This window comes from Hermetia illucens, chromosome 3 (assembly GCF_905115235.1).
Source record: "Hermetia illucens chromosome 3, iHerIll2.2.curated.20191125, whole genome shotgun sequence".
Classification (NCBI taxonomy): domain Eukaryota; kingdom Metazoa; phylum Arthropoda; class Insecta; order Diptera; family Stratiomyidae; genus Hermetia; species Hermetia illucens.
In genome coordinates, this window is record NC_051851.1 from 41,239,222 (window position 1) to 41,257,209 (window position 17,988).

A 17,988-nucleotide genomic window follows, 5' to 3' on the forward strand; every position below is an offset into this window, starting at 1 on the left:
TATTCACACGCTTTCACCCAAAATCCGCGACTCAGCACAGAAAATAATTTAATACCGAAGATCGAATTCCAAACAATGATTAAAAAACGCCCTGCGTCCAACGAAGAAAGAACGGTTTATTTAGCACTAATTGGAACAGAAGAGTTTAAAGAAATTATGAGTCGTGTGGAGAGTTCTAAAGGCGTGGAGAGTTCCGTGCGCCATCTATCCGTCGTATCCGCAACATTCGAAATAAATTTTGAATGCCGCAAATCCTGCTACGCCAAAGATTGATGCTAAAATCAATTTCAAGGGACATCTGGACTATGTCTGTGAGAAAGCGGCAAATACCAGCTTATTATTAGCGCGGATGATGCCTAACATTGGAGGCCCAGGATACAGTCGCTGATTACTTGTAGTCAGAGTGGTTCGCTCCACACTATTATACGCGGCACCATTTTGGGAGGAAGCACTAGCGTGTGAGAGTAATCATAGGAGGGTAAATATGACTTATCGCTTAGTGGCGCTAAGGGTGTGCAGCGCCTTCAGAACAATATCAGGGGAGGCAGCGTGTGTTATTGCGGGAATGATCCCGATAGACATTCTGGCAAGTGAGACACGCTGCCTGTACGGGAAAAGGAAAATGAATCCTCCTGAAAATGATGCAGAATACGCGGCAACCTTTTACGTAACTTATGTTGAAATTATATTCTTTGAGTTTTATACGCAACGAAGGGTTTTTGAATTAGTGTCCTTTAGACTTTGTAACCATACTAATGGTCTATGATCAGTTTTAATTTCGAATTGTATACCGTAAAGGTAAGGTCTGAAGTATTTTGTAGCCCAAACGTATGCTAAAAGCTCTTTCTCTATGGTTGAGTAATTCCGTTCACGTACTTTGAGGGTTCTCGAAGCATAAGACATTGAATGTCCTTTCTGCGATAGAATGGCTCCTATAGATTTATTGCTAGCGTCTGTGGTTAGAGTAAATTTTTCCGTGAAGTTTGGATACTTCAGGATTGGATAGATTATTAACATTTCTTTGAGTTTTTCAAAGGAGTTGATATATTTGGGATCGGGATTTGGGATTCTCATTTTTGAGTGAGTCTGTTAATGGTGTCGCTATTTTTGGGTAGTTTTGGATAAATTTTCTATAGTATCCAGTGATTCTTAGGAAACTGCGAATTTGTTTCGGAGTTTTAGGGATTTTAAGTTTTTTTATCACTTCAATTTTATTTGGGTTGGGTTTTATACCATCCGAAGTTAATAGGTGACCTAGAAATTCGGTTTCTTTTGCGAAAAATTTTCATTTGTCAATCTGTATTCTTAGGTTGTGTTCCTGTAATTTTTGGAAGATTAATTTGGTATTGTTCTCCATCTCCTGTATGGAGGTGCCAAAGATTAAGATGTCGTCTAGATAGAAAATGTACATTGAATATTGATATGATCCGCTAATACTTCAATTACCATGCGCTGAAAAGTAGCAGGTGCATTTTTTTAACCGAAGGGCATATGATTAAATTCGAAATGTTCCTGAGGTGTACTGAGGGCTGTTTTGAACTTGTCTTTTTCTTCTGGTGGAATCCTTTTGCAAGGTCCAATGTAGTGAAGTATAGTGCCTTTCCGAGTTTATCAAACAGGTTTTCTATGTTTGGAATTGGAAATTTGTCTTCGATAGTTATTTCGTTTAATTTAATCGATTATGATTCGCCATTTTTGTTTCTCTGAATTATCAAGGTTTTTGGGGACCACCCAAATTGGACTATTGTAAGGTGATTGACTTTTTCTGATAATGCCTTGTTCTAGCATTTTCGTTATTTGTCTGTTCACTTCCTGCTCATGGACAGGTGGGAATCTGTAAATTTTTGTATAGATAGGTTGGTCTGACGTTAAGTCTAATTTGTGACTGGTTTGACAGGTTGCTGTAAGTAAATCTCCGTCTTTATACATTAAATTGTTGAAGTTTTTAGGATTCTGGTGAGAGACTGTTGTTCCTCTAAGTTTAAATTTTTGGTTAAATTTTGGTATTTTTGTTCAATAACGGGTTCTATGACTTCAACATTATTGATCTCCTCTGGTGGAGCGTAATTGAAAGGGATTCTGGTTGGTCCTATTTGTAGGTATCCAAATCCAGAAAATATTGCTGCGTTCAGTGGATATAGAAGGTTTTGTCCTATTATGCTTTTGAAAGATTTGTTTGAAAAATCCATGATGTTCCATAAGATTTTGTGTCTTCTGGCATTTTGGCATGTTTGTCTTAATTTTGTAATTGGTAACCCATCTAATCTTGCTTTTGGTGATTGGAATGTCGAGTTTAATTTTTGGTAGATTTTGAAGGCAATTTTGATCGAGACTAGATGTTGCTTCTGTATCTATCAGGACTGGGATTGTTTCATCATCGATTGATAGATTTATTACGGGAGGGTTTCCGGGACAAATATTTGAAAATTTTGGTCAGGTTGTATGGTTTGTGTGGACATTTTGGAAATATAACTCATGTCCTTGGGGTCTAGGTTTGGTCTGGGAGTATATCCTGAATTATATTTAGAATTGGTAATTTGCATTCGCATAGATGCGTCTGGAGTTTCTGACCTATTAGTTTCATTCCTTTTTTGAGAATGGTTATTGGGGTTTATTATAACTTTGGTTAGTTTGTTTGAAAGTGTAATTACTGTTGTCCCTGTTTTGCGGATATTCAATGTTTTGATTATTGTATTTGAAGTTATTTTGATTTTGATTGGGGTTTTTCTGATATTTAGTGGGTTGAAATTCTTCTTTCATTGCCGTAGCATCCACTCTGTCAATGGTTTCTTTGAGGTAGTTATAAGCTTCGGTTAAATTAGTTGGTTTTTTTCGCGTCTAGAGCCCAAAATTCTGCTCTTGGAAGAAGCGCTAAAAATTTACTTAAGACAATTTTGTATGAATTTTTATCTTTGTAGATGATAGATTCGAGTTGGTTAGGATCCTGCTCATATTTAAGCGAAATCAAATTTTTGATTTGCAAGAGTTTATTATATAGTTCATATATTGTATAATTTTTATTTAATTTATTTTTTTTTTTTTTTTTTTTTTTTTATTTACAGAGAAACATTTTTACAACAAGAATTAGACCTTTTGGTCTCTAGCCTGTAGTGTGGCGAATCTTAATACTAAAATAGAATATTCTCACTCTATCAAGCCAGTGTTTGAAAAGAGTTATTTTGTTCAAGTCTTATTATAAATTTATAGCTAAGCGCTTATAACTAATACAATTAATCTTTTTAATAACTAATATAATTAGCCTTTTTATTCTAATCTCAGATTTAGATTTGGAATTGTTATTATTTGTATGATGTTGTAAGGTAGATGTTATTGCAAGTTGGCTAGTTGCAGTGGGTCAGTTCTTTTTAGTCTTGCGTAATTGTTGGAAAGAAGAATGTCTTTAGCTGTAGTGTTTGGATGGTTGGCTAATCTTTTGATATATTTTTTGCTATACTTTTTCGCTTCTTTTGCAACCTTTAAAGTATTGGTGTCGCGAAGAATTATTTCGTTCTTAACGTACCTGGGTGCACCTAGAATTGACCTAATAATTTTTGTTTGTACGCGCTCGATTATGTTGATGTTCGACTTTTTGGCTGTGCCCCAAAGTTGCAAGCCATAGGTCCAGATTGGTTTTAATATAGATTTATACACCATTATTTTTGTTAAAGTGTTGAGTTTGGATTTTTTGTGCATTAGCCAATATAGCTTGCGGAATTGAATTTTGATTTGGTTGCGTTTATGTTCAATGTGAGATTTCCAGGTGAGCCGTCTGTCTAAGTACAGCCCAAGATATTTAACTACGTTAGAAAGATTGACTTTATTTCCGTTTATGGTGACAGGTCTGCATGTTCTTTTTCTCAGCGTGAAGGTTATCTGCTGTGTTTTGTTAACATTTACACTGATTTTCCAGGTTTTGGCCCAGTTCATTATCGTGTTGATGTGTCCTTGGATTTCTCTGATGGCTGTTAATGGATTAGGATGGCTATATAGGATGGCGATGTCATCAGCAAAGGTGGTGGTTAGCATTTTGTTATTTGTAGGGAGATCTGAAGTGTAAAATAGATAGAGAAGTGGTCCAAGTACACTACCTTGGGGTACACCTGCTTCTATGTAGTGGGTTGAGCTGAGCGCATCCTTATATTTTACTTTGAAGTTTCTGCTATCTAGGTAGCTAAATAGTATAGCGTGAAATTCTTTAGGGAGGAGGGCAGTTATTTTTATCTTGAGGCCTTTATGCCAGACTTGATCAAAGGCTTGTGCAATATCTAGGAATATACCTACACAATATTCTTTTCTTTCTAGGGCTTGTTTAATATTGTTAACGATTTTGTGGATTTGCTCGATCGTTCCATGTTTTTGTCTAAATCCGAATTGGTGAGAGGGTATGATATCTTTCTTTTCTATTACCTTTAGAATTTTGTCAAATAGAAGCTTTTCGAATAGTTTAGATAGGGTTGGGAGCAGACTTATTGGTCGGTATGATTCAATTTTTTTCATGTCTTTTCCTGGCTTAGGGATGACTGTAATCCTGGCGTGTTTCCAGGTGTCAGGATAGTAGTTAAGACGAAGAATTGCATTGAAGATAAATAGTATTGCAGATTTTCCTGAGAGCGGAAGTTTCTTTAGCATTTTCCCTGATATGCAATCATGGCCTGGGGTTTTCTTAGGGTTAGTTACTTTAAGTTTTTTGAGCAAATCTGAAAAATTGAGTTTTAGGGGTGTTAATGGGTTAGTTGTATGGTGGTTAGGGATATCAGGTGGGGTGCTATCACCACCTTCCGTTTTGAATACTTTTTCAAAATATTTAGCAAAGGCCTCAGCTTTTTGCTGGTTAGATATGATCCAGGCGCCTTGCTGACTTTGGATTGGAGTTTCCGCTTGTATTGACTTTTTAATTCTTCTTGTTGTTTTCCATACTGCGTAATTTGTGTCTGCTAAATGGCTTAGTCCAAGAACGAATTTTTGAATGTTTTCATTTCTTTCTTTGATAAGTTCTTGTCTAAGTGTTTTGGTTGCTTTATTCAGGATTGCTTTTGTTCTTGGGGAGCGTAGGTTTTGCCATTCGCGTTTTGCTTTTCGTTTGGCTTTAAGCAATTCTTGGACATTCTGAGAAGTATCGGGATGGGATATTTTCGGGGATTTATGGTTGGGAGTAGCTAATTCGATGCATTCTAGTATAGTGCTAGTCAGATATTGCAGTGCGTTGTCAATGTCCGTTTGAGTTTTAAGTCTGATTTGTGAGCAAAAGTTTTTGTTGAAAAGTTTCTGAAACTTGTGCCAGTTGGTTTTGTTAGTGTTTAGTTTGTCTTCTTCTTGGAAATTTGTGGCCGTAAGTCTAAGCACGAAAATGGTTGGTGAATGATCCGAAGAGAGGTCGATCGTAGTAGTGGCCCTAATGCGATTGGGATTTAGGCTTTTAAAGATACCAAAATCTATACAGTCTGGGATTTTGTGGGGGTCGGATGGCCAGTAGGTGGGCAATCCCCCTGAAATGCAATGGAGATTGTTTTTGTATACAGCGTTTAAGAGCTGTTTACCTCTGGGGGTGGTTAGGCGTGAAGCCCAGTGTGGCGACTTGGCGTTAAAATCGCCCGCCGCGAAAAATCTGGGTCCTAGAGTATTGAAAAATTCAGAGAATTGGTTTTCACTTATTTTGCTTTTTGGGGGACAGTAGACAGCAGCTAATCGAATGATTTTTTGATTTTGATCGGTAATTTCAACTACCGAGCTTTGAATAAATTTTGAATTAACACTAGGTACAGGAGAATATCTTAACCTATTTCTTACTAGCACAGCTGTTCCTCCACATGGCTTGTCTTCTGGGTTGTTTTGTAGATGGGTATTATAACCGTTGATTTTGAAGCGGTTGTTTTTGCTGCAGAGGTGCGTTTCGACTAACAGCATGACATCAATGTTGTTTTCTCTGAGAAAGATTTCTAGCTCGTTGCGATGTTTGAGAATACCGTTTGCGTTCCATTGGGCGATATTGATGCTGCTCATTTACCTAAAAGTTGACTAAGTATTTCTGTTTGTTTGTTTAAGGTTACCTGCATTTGATGCATCGTATTTGTTAGCTGTTGGATGTTGCTTGCGAGTGTTAATAGTATTTGAGTTGTGGTGTCAGGAGTGCTGGTTGGGCTGGTTGATATCGGAATGTGTGATTGTCTAATTGTCGGCTGAGGGAAACGCAGCATTTCCGCATATGTCGGCTGAGGAGGGGTGCAGAATGTTTGTTGGGTACACGGTTGGCTAGTAAAATTTGTTACAGCTGGTTGATTGTTTTGCGTTTGATGGATATGTTGAAGTTTGTAGGTTGTTGGCGGGGAGTATTTCTTCTGAGCCGTTAGTTTATTTATGGCTGAGTAGACAGGGCAGCCTCTGTAATTTGCGGTGTGGTTGCCTCCGCAATTGTTACATTTTTTACTATTGGGGTCCGCTTTGTTGCTAGGGCAAGCTTTAGCTTCGTGTAGTTTGCCGCAGATTACACAGACTGATGATAATTTACAGTAAGTTCTGGTGTGGCCATATTCTTGGCAGTTCTGACACTGCACAGGGCCTGAACGTTTGTGTGGTTCTTCGATAGTTATCCTGCGGTGGAGTAGATATTTCAAATTGTATATTGGATGAGGTTTCCCTTTGGGCGGCACACTGGTTTCGGGTGTTAACTTCACAAGAAACATAGGCTGTGGCTTCTTTGATCGATTAATTATGTTGTGCACGGATTTGGTCTCGAATCCTTTTGCTTTCAGTTCTTCAGAGATTTCTTGAGGTTCGACAAGGTGGTCTATACCTTTGATGACAGCTTTAAGCCCCTTGGCACTCTTCAGCTGGTAGGTGTAGTATTGCATTTTTTTACTGTCCAGCCAGTTTACCAGAGCTGTATATTTCACTTCGCTAACAACTTGCACTTTAGTTTCTTTTATATCTCCTCTTTTGAGGTCAACTATGTAGAAGTTATCTGCTCCAACTATTTTTCCGATTTCGGTGGTTAATTTGTTGCTGGCCGCTTGCCTGATGTAAATCGGAGGTGGTTTTGTAGTTTTTCTTATGGTTACGTTGACGTCATTGCTTTTGTCCGCTAGGATGCTATAGTAGTTGCTATTGCCGGGATTCGTTGTGGTAGTGTCTTCGTTTGGCTTAACTTGCTCGTTATTCGTGGTTGGCTTTTGCTTTTTTTTACCAGTGATGGTAATATATCTTTCCATCCCGGTTTGTATTTTTTTGTTCGGTGGCGGTGCCTCTTGATCATTGTCACTTATATTTTCCTCGGATGAGGTTTCCATGTCGTCATTCTCATTGTTGGTCATTGGTAAAGATGAGTTGACCTGTTTTTTGCTTTTCTTGCGTTTGGTTGTAAAGGTTTTATTACTTGTTATAGTAAGCATTTTAATGTCTATTGGAAATTTCACAAATTCACTGGAGGTGGCACATGTTGGTTGCACAGGTGAATTTTGATTGTCTTGCACTTTGTTTTGAGATCGTTTTACGCGTACTATTGAACGACGCGTGTAGAGTTTTTGTTGTTTGTTCACTAATGGGTTCACTTGCACTTTACTAAAGGTTTTTTTGATTACTTTCATTAATTTGCACTAGTATGGAAAAGTAGAAAAATACGTCCGAACACTATGAGTGTTGGAAAGCGACTTATTTAATTTTTTAATTTATGGTTAAAATTAGTTATTCCGTGTAGTCTTGCGATGATTGAGTCGTAAGATTCTGATACGCCAAATTCCTTTTTGAATGCTGCTGCAACGGAGTGCCAGCCTTTGTCTAGGAGATTTAAATACGCTTGTAAAGTTCTGCCTTTTATTCGTTGAATTATAATGTCTTAGACGAACATTCTTTCTTCGCCAAAGGGTGCTAGTGCTAAGATTTTGTTGACATGTGATATCCACGTAGTCAACATGGGTTTTTCGCCATCGAATATCGGTATATTTTCCACTCGTCGAAGGACTTCGTTATATGGAATTGTGATGGGCTGGACTTCTGGTCTACTGACACTTGGTCCTTGTTGTGTAGCCATTTTGTGGGTTTGTTTGTTGTTCATTGGTTGGTTGGTTGGGTTCAAAGGCCTAAGGCCTCTGGTTCCTTAGATACTTACTTTGCGGTGTCAGTATAAATGTCTACAAAGTGGAGACACTGTTGAATACTGGTAATGAACTACAGTTGTTCAGGATTTATAGTCGAACTGATTTTAGTGCTTCCGTGGGCGTGCTCGCCCCACCGGTAGCGTTCTATTGTCGGTTATTTTTTCCAAGATCTGGTGATGATTTAATCTCCTTTATCGTACAATATTCCAGCTTTCTTATCAACCAACGGTGTCCAAGGAGCATCTACAATGATGCGGAACGTAACAATTTGCAGTAGAAATCAACTTCAGAAATTAATTCCGGATGACTATATATTTTGAATCCTCAATGGATGCAGCGCAATCATGAATATCACAGCAAGCCGATAGTAGAAATTATCAATGGATAAAAAACACTAATTTTCTAAAACACTGTATTTTTAACTAATTTCTTTGGCAAAATTTTCCATCTGAATTTTATGACTGTTACTCGCCGCGGTTAGAGACAGAAGACCGGCTTATTTCCATGCGGTCTTTTCTGTCCCAACCAACGGCACTTACTCACCGCTAATTCTCCACTCCCGTGGCGAGTTCTAAACGAGTTCTAAAGCGAGTGGAGTTCCGCGCCATCTACCCGTCCGCATCCGCGACATTCGAAATAAATTTCGAATGCCGCGGATCCTGCCGCGCCACATCACCCCGCCCCCAGACGAAACCTAGGGGGTTTCGGCGACCGATCCCGGAACTTCGTTCCCCGTTAATCCACAAAACGGACACGACGCTGCTTCGGTGCGCACACGGGTTTCAGTCTGGACAAAGAGACCGCCTTTTTGTGTCCACCGATCTCGAGCTGGAAGAAATGTTCTCCCCTCTCGAGAACGCGGTACGGGCCCTCATATGGAGGCTGCAGCGGCTTCCGGACGGCATCCGTCCTGACCAGAACGTGCGTGCATGTGTCCAGTTCCTTGGGCGAACAGGCAGGTGTGGGCGAGTATCGAGTGGGTGGTGGCGCTTTGATGCGTCGGAGGTTGTCCCTCAGCAGACGCACCAACCCCGACTCCGTGAGACCCGATCTCTTGTCGAAGACCGGATCGCTTGGGAGTCTTGGGTTCTCCGGAGAGGAATTTGCTGCCAGCTCTCGGCGGGTTGTACGTAGGCCGAGTAGGACGAGAGGCAAGACTTGAGTCCAGGACGGGTCGTCGCGTGCCATAATGGCGGCTTTCAGCGTCCGGTGCCAACGTTCATGCCGCGCCACAGCTCCGCGGGGCTGGCAGCAAATTCCTCTCGGCGGGTTGTACGTAGGCCGAGTAGGACGAGAGGCAAGACTTGAGTCCAGGACGGGTCGTCGCGTGCCATAATGGCGGCTTTCAGCGTCCGGTGCCAACGTTCATGCCGCGCCACAATGACTTTGTAATATATGTTTTTCATATTAGCCAACTCAAATCCTGCCCTGGTTGGAAGAGGATTCTCTTAAAATTCATCCTATGAGGCCATGCTAGCCTTTTTTAAATTATTTTGACCTGAATTCTTTTCAAATTCTGGAGTCTGAGCGTTGCAATACCCTTTTTATTATGTTTTTTTTAGGTTGACCGGAATCACAATTGAGTTACGGTGACCGTTTGTTTTCAGGTTCCCGATCGCGTTTCTATTTATAGTTTTTCCTTGCCGTGTCTTCAAGATCGAGTCAGGCTTAGCGGAATTTTTTATAACTACTAATTAACGACCGAAATCGATTGCGCCAGTTACAAGATAGTTCGCCGTTATCTTTAAAATAAAAAAAAAAAACGGGAAACTACTTCGAGTTATTAAGTTTTCATTTGAACAATTTGCCTAAGGCTAAATACTTAGATCAATTCTATCTTACATTTATAGTTAAGTGAACAAAGGGCGTAAATTGCTGAGTTTGCAAAGTTGCATCTTTTGTAACTCGATATCGTTCAATGTTCGTTTGAGTCATGATTTTGTTTATATTAAAGTTTAGGTATTTACCCACTATACATTCATTTAGTGGTAATATGAAATTATAAAAATTATGTAAAAGGGACATCGAGCGTATTTCGGACTGTTCGCGGTCACAGCTGGAGGCAGAAGAGACCGGTTCGTCTCCATGCGGTCCTTCTGTCCCAACCAACGGCACATTCTCACCATAATAATAATAATAATAAAAGTTGGATGGCAGGATCGCCATGTAATGATAAAGGTTTAATGGTCGGATCGCCTAGTAATGTTAAAGGTTGCAGGGTAGTAGAGCTGTTGATGGAGCCGTCTGAGTTATCCTCAAATGCTGGTAGGGAGCTAGCGAGAGAGTTCGAATGTAAAAAGGGAACAAAAGGAATTTAACATTCCTTACCTAACAAAGCGGTGGGACCGCAGATAGAATGGCAATATGTCTATCCCTGAACATTTGCCGTGGTTACTAATGGTATCTTATAATCTAAACTTTGCCGTGAGGATACGGCATGCAGAAAGTAAACTGCCCAAAGTTAGAATCAATAAGAACATTTATTTCTTCTTTTCATTCTCTTTTATACAATTTCTTAAACCTAAAATAACTCTAAATCTACCAACAACAATATTTTGACCTAATTGGTTCGAAAGTAATTCAACACCAAATTACTGCTCTCAAATCTCACATTTCATTCCGTGTGCATATGCATTACTCATATCCATATGTAAGTTAATAAAAATATCGGGTAGTTATATTAAAAAAAACAATTTATTACTTCATGCCTGTTTGGCATTCTAATTACAACTAACTACAATTTTTTGAAATATAAAAGAAATTAATATGATTTTGCCTAATGTGCAATCATGCGATTTCATCGATTGCACCGATGACCCCAATAGTTGCAGACGTCGCTTTTGGATGTGGTGCTGACACAGGTGTGTTTGCGCGTGCAGCATTTCCGTTCGGGTTAACTCGCCCGGCTTTAAATGCGATAGTCCCCAATCGCTAAAAGAATCGTATGTCGTTGAACCTGACCTTGGTAGTTGCTGATCGTGGATCTGATGTTGGAATTGATGTTGGCGGTTCTGGATCGGATTTCGAAGACGACGATGATGTCGGAACCGGTGATGGTAGTTCCGTCGATTGCTTAACCTTTATTTCTGAAACGATATTCTTAGTTTTGAATTTTAAGCATAACTGGAAGGAAATGATGAAAGCGATAAAAACGCCAATTATGGTAAATGTTGAGTATGTTGTTATTCGATGGATGCTAGTTTCGGTACGCATAAGTTGAATCTCGCTGGTGTTGTTTATATGGAGATTTTTCATCATTTGTAGTGAGAGTACTTCCTGGTAAGTGTTAACTTCTGGAGATGGTTGTAATATGGCAGGTAGCACATTCATCGTTGTTATATCGCGATTGACAAAGGTCCTTCCATTTACCGTTAAGCTCGTGTTATGGATTTTAACTAAATAGGTACCGTTTAGTTTATGGGCTATCTGCTCAGCTTCGATTGTACCAGTAAATTGGTTCAGCAAAATGGTACCGGATGCAATCTCTTCAATGGTTGGTATGTGCGCATTGCTGGTTGTCTTGCATGTGGCTGTAAGGCTTTTCATCAGGTTTGGTATGCAAGAGGTGTTTGAGATATCCAAAATTTCATCCGATTTACAAATGGTTAAAAATTTACATTTTTACAGTTTTCAATTACGCCAAATATTTGTTCATCATTTTTCAAAATTTTACTAAATTCGATGAAATTGATAATATGTTTTTTCTTTCCAGCTATAATTAATAATGTTTCATAGATAGGCTTAGTCGTCAAAGGAATATTTATAATGTACAGTAAACATGACAAATTTGTTATTATTTTTACTTCCGCGAAATCTAAAGCTTCTTCTATTGTGGAGTACGGTACAAATTCTTTATCTAAAATGTCAGTAGCTAATTTCATTTCTATTTTTGATAAAATAATTGAGTTAACGACGCCTAATTTTGCCCAATGAATTGCTAGGTTTATATTTTTCAATTCTTCTTTAATTATTGACAATCTGAATTTAACATCTAATATCATATCATAATTTGTTTTGTTGCTTTCCTTAAATAATTTCTGAATTTCGTTTGCAATTTGTGTAATATTATTGATTCTTTCAGTGTACATTTGATTGATTAGAACCTGTCTATTATTATTTTCTAACATATTGTTAATTTTTGCTTTTATAGTGACAAAGTCCTCGTGATCTGGATTACCTGCAATCCATTTCCAAGTACTGCCGATAAAATCAAGTGACCTTTTAATTTTTCGTGGTTTTAAATTTCGAATAAATTCCTGAATTTGTTTGAGTTCGTAAGATAAATGAGATGAGAAAGAATAGTGTCTGACTTCTGGGAGATTAAGAACAGGTTCAATATCTGTTACGAAGCGCTCGTATTGATCGATGTTGATAGTGTGGATCAATTTAAAATTTCCGTCTTGTATTTTTGCTCTTCCTGTGTGAAACAAGACGATTTGGGAGTTCGAGAAGTCCAAAATCTCAATTTTGGCGTTTACCAAGTAGGGTAAGATCCTGAAAAGGGAAGACTAGTTACGTATGTGGCTTTTATGTATGATTTTTCCAGATTCAGTTAAAACGGTTGTATTATTGTTTTCTTTAACAATTTCTTGTTTGTATCGTGCTGTCAATTTTGATCCTTTTCTTTTGTTTTGTTTTACGTAGATAGTTTCTCCAGTTTCGTATTGCTTAGTGGGCTGTCTCGTCTTATTGTGGTTTTTTATGTCCGTCTGTTGTTTCTGTCTTAATTTCTCGATATTTGATAGCCGAATTCGTTCTAATTCGTCTGGGTCTATTCTTGGAGTTCGGCCGAAATGTAGCTCAACTGGTTTTTTTCCCGTAGTGGAGTGAATAGTAAGGTTGTATTCGTAAACAGCACGCTGCAAGAGATTTTCGAAGGATCTAGGTGGTCCTTCTTCCTTTAGGCATCGCATAATCTCAGTAAGCGTACTGTGCCAGCGTTCAACTTGGCCATTTATCTCACTTTTATAAGGGGGAGTCTTATAGATTCGGATTTTAAGGTCATCTTCTAATAAGGAGGTTATGGAGGCGGACCTAAGCGCTCCTTCATTGTCGATGAAAACGATTTCTGGCACACAGTAAAAGAAAAGTAAGTCTGTAAGGGGTTGTTTAATATCCTCGATGGATTTTGAAGCAATTATTTTAGCCTGGGCAAATTTAGAAAATTTATCGACGGCAGTTAGAACTCTATGTCCCTCAGTGCTAAAGAGATCAATATGAATTGTATGACCTGCGTATGCGGGGATAGGAGTAGCGTTTAGTAAGGGTTTATTAGGGTGTCGGTCGTATTTATTTACTTTGCAGGTACAACATCGTTTTACTATGCTTTTTATTTTTGCCGACATTCTCGGAAAATAGAAATGCTCTAATAGCTGTAACCGATTTTCCTCGGCATTGCGGTGCGCTCGTTTATGTACCTGTAGTATTCTCTCTTCTTGCTCGGCCTCGTTAGAGACGTCCTCGACAAATTTCTGCGTATAGCGTATTCGGTAGCTACTGAAATGTTCAGGGTAAATTTCTTGGATGCGGCCCATATTCTCTTCGGCAGTTAGAAGACCATTTATGGTGTTAGGATTGAGGTAACGCTTGACGATACTTATTAATTCATTATTTGAATATTGCGCCTTGATAAATATGTGTCTCGAATAATTTGGAAAAGGGTTTTGTAGCTGGTAGCTGTCTTCATTGCCGAATTTTAAAATAATTTGATTCCTGAATGCATTAATGGGTGACTCGACAGTAGGGATGAGGTTGTGTGACGAGCTCTCATCACTATGTTCTGTAGGGGTAAGGGAATTGATTAGGGTTGATTTAGGAGGCCGCGAAAGCGAGTCTGCGACAACGTTAGCTCTACCCGGCTTGTACTCTAGCTCGTAGTTGTATTCCTCTAGGATGGCTTTCCATCTTTTCATCTTACTGTTAGTGTTCTTATTGCTAAGAGCATAGGTAAGTGGTTGATGGTCAGTGTATATTTTAATCTTTCGAGAACCATAAAGGTAGCTTCGCAATGAGGTCAGTGCCCATATAATGGCAAGCATCTTTTTCTCAATGGTAGCATAGTTTTCTTCGGTGTTTGTTAATGTTCTGGAAAGGAAGACGATGGGTTTTTTATCCTGAGAGAGTACTGCACCAATGGCGTAGTCAGAAGCGTCTGTTGTTAAATGAAATTCCTTTTCAAAATTCGGATGAGTCAGTACTACTTCTTTAGACACAAGACAATTTTTTAGATTATTAAAAGCATTTAAGGCTTTCGAGTCGAGGTGAACGATTTTGTTTTTGGATTGATTTTTGGACACTCGTCCGTCTACCCCTCTTAAAAGAGACGTTAGGGGTTTTGCAATTTTTGCATAATCCTGAATAAAACGTCGATAATATCCTGAAATTCCTAAAAATGATCGAAGATCTTTCAATGTTTTAGGTACTGCCATATTCGCAATTGCCTGGACCTTTTGAGGGTTAGTTTTGATACCATCCTTACTTACTACGAATCCTAAGAATTCTATGTCCGTTTTCATAAATTCGCATTTATCCGACTGGATTTTCATGTTGGAGGCTTCTAAGGTTTTCAACACTTTTTCAAGATTACTAAAGTGTTCTTCCTCGTTTCTTCCAAAGATGATAATATCATCAATGTAAACGTAACAGCACACCCCTATGTGCTCTCGGAGAATATCATCGAGGGTTCTCTGAAAAATGGACGGAGCATTTTTCAACCCAAACGGAAGACGGGTAAACTCGAATTTACCGTTGTTAATGGAAAAGGCCGTTTTAGGTATGTCGCGCTCCTTGAGTGGGATTTGGTGGAATCCACTCTTCAGGTCGATTATAGAGAAAAATTTGTTTTTGCCCAAATTCGCTAAAATTTCACTTATTTCGGGAATGGGGTATCTCTCTGGGATAGTAACCGTGTTGAGCTTGCGATAATCTATTACCATTCGATACTTTTTCTCACCGGATGCGTCTTGCTTTTTAGGAACGATCCAAACTGGTGAATTATAAGCGGATTTGGAGGGTCTTATTATTCCATCTTTGAGAAGCTTGTTTACTTCTTTCTCAACTTCTCCTTTCAAGGCCATTGGGTAGGGATATGACCTGGAGTATACAGGGTCGTCGGTCTTCGTACGTATCTCTCCCTTTACTGTGCTAGTATACGTTAACTTTTCGTCGGGTTCTGTGAGTAGTTTCGAGCAATTCTTAAGGATTAACTTTAACCTACTCGATTGCTCCTGGCTTAGATGTGTTGTTCTGATGTTAATGCTGTTAACAGTCTCTGAGATATGCTGTTTCAAAGGAATGTGTAAGTTAGGGTGAAGTGTCATATAGTTTTCGTCTGTGTGAATGATAGTTTTCATTTGTTTAAGGGTGTCATTACCAATTATACCATCGAATGAAATCAAACTTGGAAGGATAAAAAATTGAATTTTCGTTGCATCAGGGCCAAATAAGTTTACAAATGCATGATGCGTAATTTCGATGCTACCTCCTACGGAGTTAGCGTAGAAAGCTCTGTTGTTTGGTATATGGTTTCGGATGTGTCTAGGCTGTATATAATTTTTGTTAGACCCTGTGTCCACAAGAAATCTGAGACGCTCTCCACTTCGTACTACATGCTCGAAATATGGGAGTGAAGAGCGTGTTAATCTAAAAAATAGATATCGTCCAGCTGTTCGGATTGGTCGATACTTGGTTCGTCACTAGTGTCCACATAGTCAGTTAGGGTCTGGTCATAATTAAGGTCCTCTTGGTTCATGTCTTGTTCGTATTGTTCCTCTGTAACATCATTGGTTTCATCAGGTTCTGTGTAGTACACTCTTTGTATCTTAGGTGGAGGGTGATGCCTCTGGGAGGCTTGTTGGGGACGTTTTGGTAGCCAACGTTGGTTTTGGGGTCTATTGGCATAATTTATGGCGTGAGACCTGATGGATTGGTCAACATCCATAGGTACTGGTCCTCGTGGTGGTCGAGGAGGAGGTAACTTATTTTGGGGAGCCTCATGTTGGGGTTGTTGGTAACCTTGTGAGTAGAATCGTGGTCTCTGTGGCACTTGAGGATTATGGACCAATTGTGGATGAAAATCGCGCCTAGGGGCTGGTATTGGTGCCTGTCTAGAAGGAATAGACATCATTCTACGTGGTGGAACAAGAGGTGGAGTATTATGGAGAACCTTCCGTGGATTGGTGCTGGAATTATTCGCGTATTGGGTACGATAATCCATGTTTTCAAGTTTGAAACACAAATGTAAGGCCTGCGGTAGGTCTGCCGGTTCGCGAATGCTAAGCAACCGTGGCAAATCACCTTTTAGTGCTCTGATAAACGTATCAAGTGCTTTTTCGCGGTACGATTGAGTCATGATATTCATCGCGTCCTGACTCATTTCAATCGACCCTAATTTGTTAAGTATAAGAGATAGGTGATTATACACTTCTTGATAGAATTGGGAAACGGTATTCGCACCTTGGACTAAGGTTGTCATCTGGTACTCTAAGGTACCAAGATCTCTTTTATCCGCGTAATGCAGATTTAAACATTTGGAGATTTTAGTCCAATTCAGAGGGGTATTGTACGATTCTAATGCTATATCTGCGTTACCTACAATTTTGTTTCTTATAACCGATAGTATACCGTAATATTTCGCCGTGCCTCTTAGATGGTCATAAATATGAAGGATTCTATCAACGCTCTTTCGCCATGAGCTGAATTCACCTGGTTCCCCAGAAAATGTCCTCAAGCTCTTAACGACGTCAGGAATTCTATCCATTTCGGACAGATTCTTATTATTACTGATATTAACTGGTACGTCTACTTCATCTCCAATGTCAGATGCGGGATTCAATAATGCACTAAACATTTGTCTCCCTTGAGTACGGAGAGTTTCCTCAACTACTCGGGAAATAGTTTGGAGCAGTTCGTAGTTCGGAGCATTATTAGACTCATTATGATTGCCATTAACCGGTGGTTCTAAAGTGGGCAAAGCATCAGCAAGGCCATCGAGATTTAATCGCGGTGGTTGAATCAAATTATGAGGATTCGACATTTTTGAATAACTAAAAGATCACCTTTCCCGATAAATTCAAAAAGATTGCAGATATTCACTATTCACTTCCTGAATTCAATCACTTTTAATTATTTCACTTTTGATTATGTCAATTCAAACGATTCGCTTTTCGAGTATTTTTCTTTTGAATTAAAATAAATTAAATATTTTTGTATATAAAAGACAATTTAGTGACAATAATGCAATAGCTTTAATAAATGAATATAAGGTAAAACAAAACATACAATTCTTAATTGAACCTTTAAAACTTTGAATTTATTCTAATTGAATCTGGTTAGCTTTTTTAGAGAAATCAATTTGGCGTAATTTTACAATAATAATTTGTAATTACTTACATTAAGAACGCTCTTGCTTTCATATCGGATGAAATTTTGTTTTGTTCGAATTTTATGGTGAACTGCTTCGGATCCTTAATCAGCGATTGTCCTTTTTGCCTCCTTTGGTTATTCAAAGGCTACTTGGGGCTAAATCAGGAAAAACACGCGTGCTTCGAAATTTTGGTTAATTCCGGTTTTATCTTTTCCACTCCGAAAACTTTTCATTCGCGTTTACACGAAAACGATTACTTGGTTATCGCGTATCGTTTTAAAATTCGCGGAAACTTTGCGATAATGTAACGAAGTTACTAGAGATTCTAAGGATAAGACTTATCAAAAAAATCACACGTGCGAAGCGGTCCCTGCTCGGGCGCCAGTTAATAAGAATATTGGGTAGTTATATTAAAAAAAAACAATTTATTACTTCATGCCTGTTTGGCATTCTAATTACCACTAACTACAATTTTTTGAAATATAAAAGAAATTAATATGATTTTGCCTAATGTGCAATCATGCGATTTCATCG

General features: G+C 38.8%; 1 protein-coding gene across 1 annotated transcript in view; it reads left to right on the forward strand.

The window, feature by feature from the left end:
* Positions 1-3,255, forward strand: part of LOC119652946 (zinc finger CCHC-type and RNA-binding motif-containing protein 1-like) — a 41,631-nt gene extending 38,376 nt beyond the window's left edge. Inside the window, exon 5 of the mRNA XM_038057338.1 lies at positions 3,063-3,255. The gene's annotated coding sequence lies outside the window, so the exon portion shown is untranslated. The remainder of the gene's footprint in view (positions 1-3,062) is intronic.
* Positions 3,256-17,988: the final 14,733 nt, after the last annotated feature.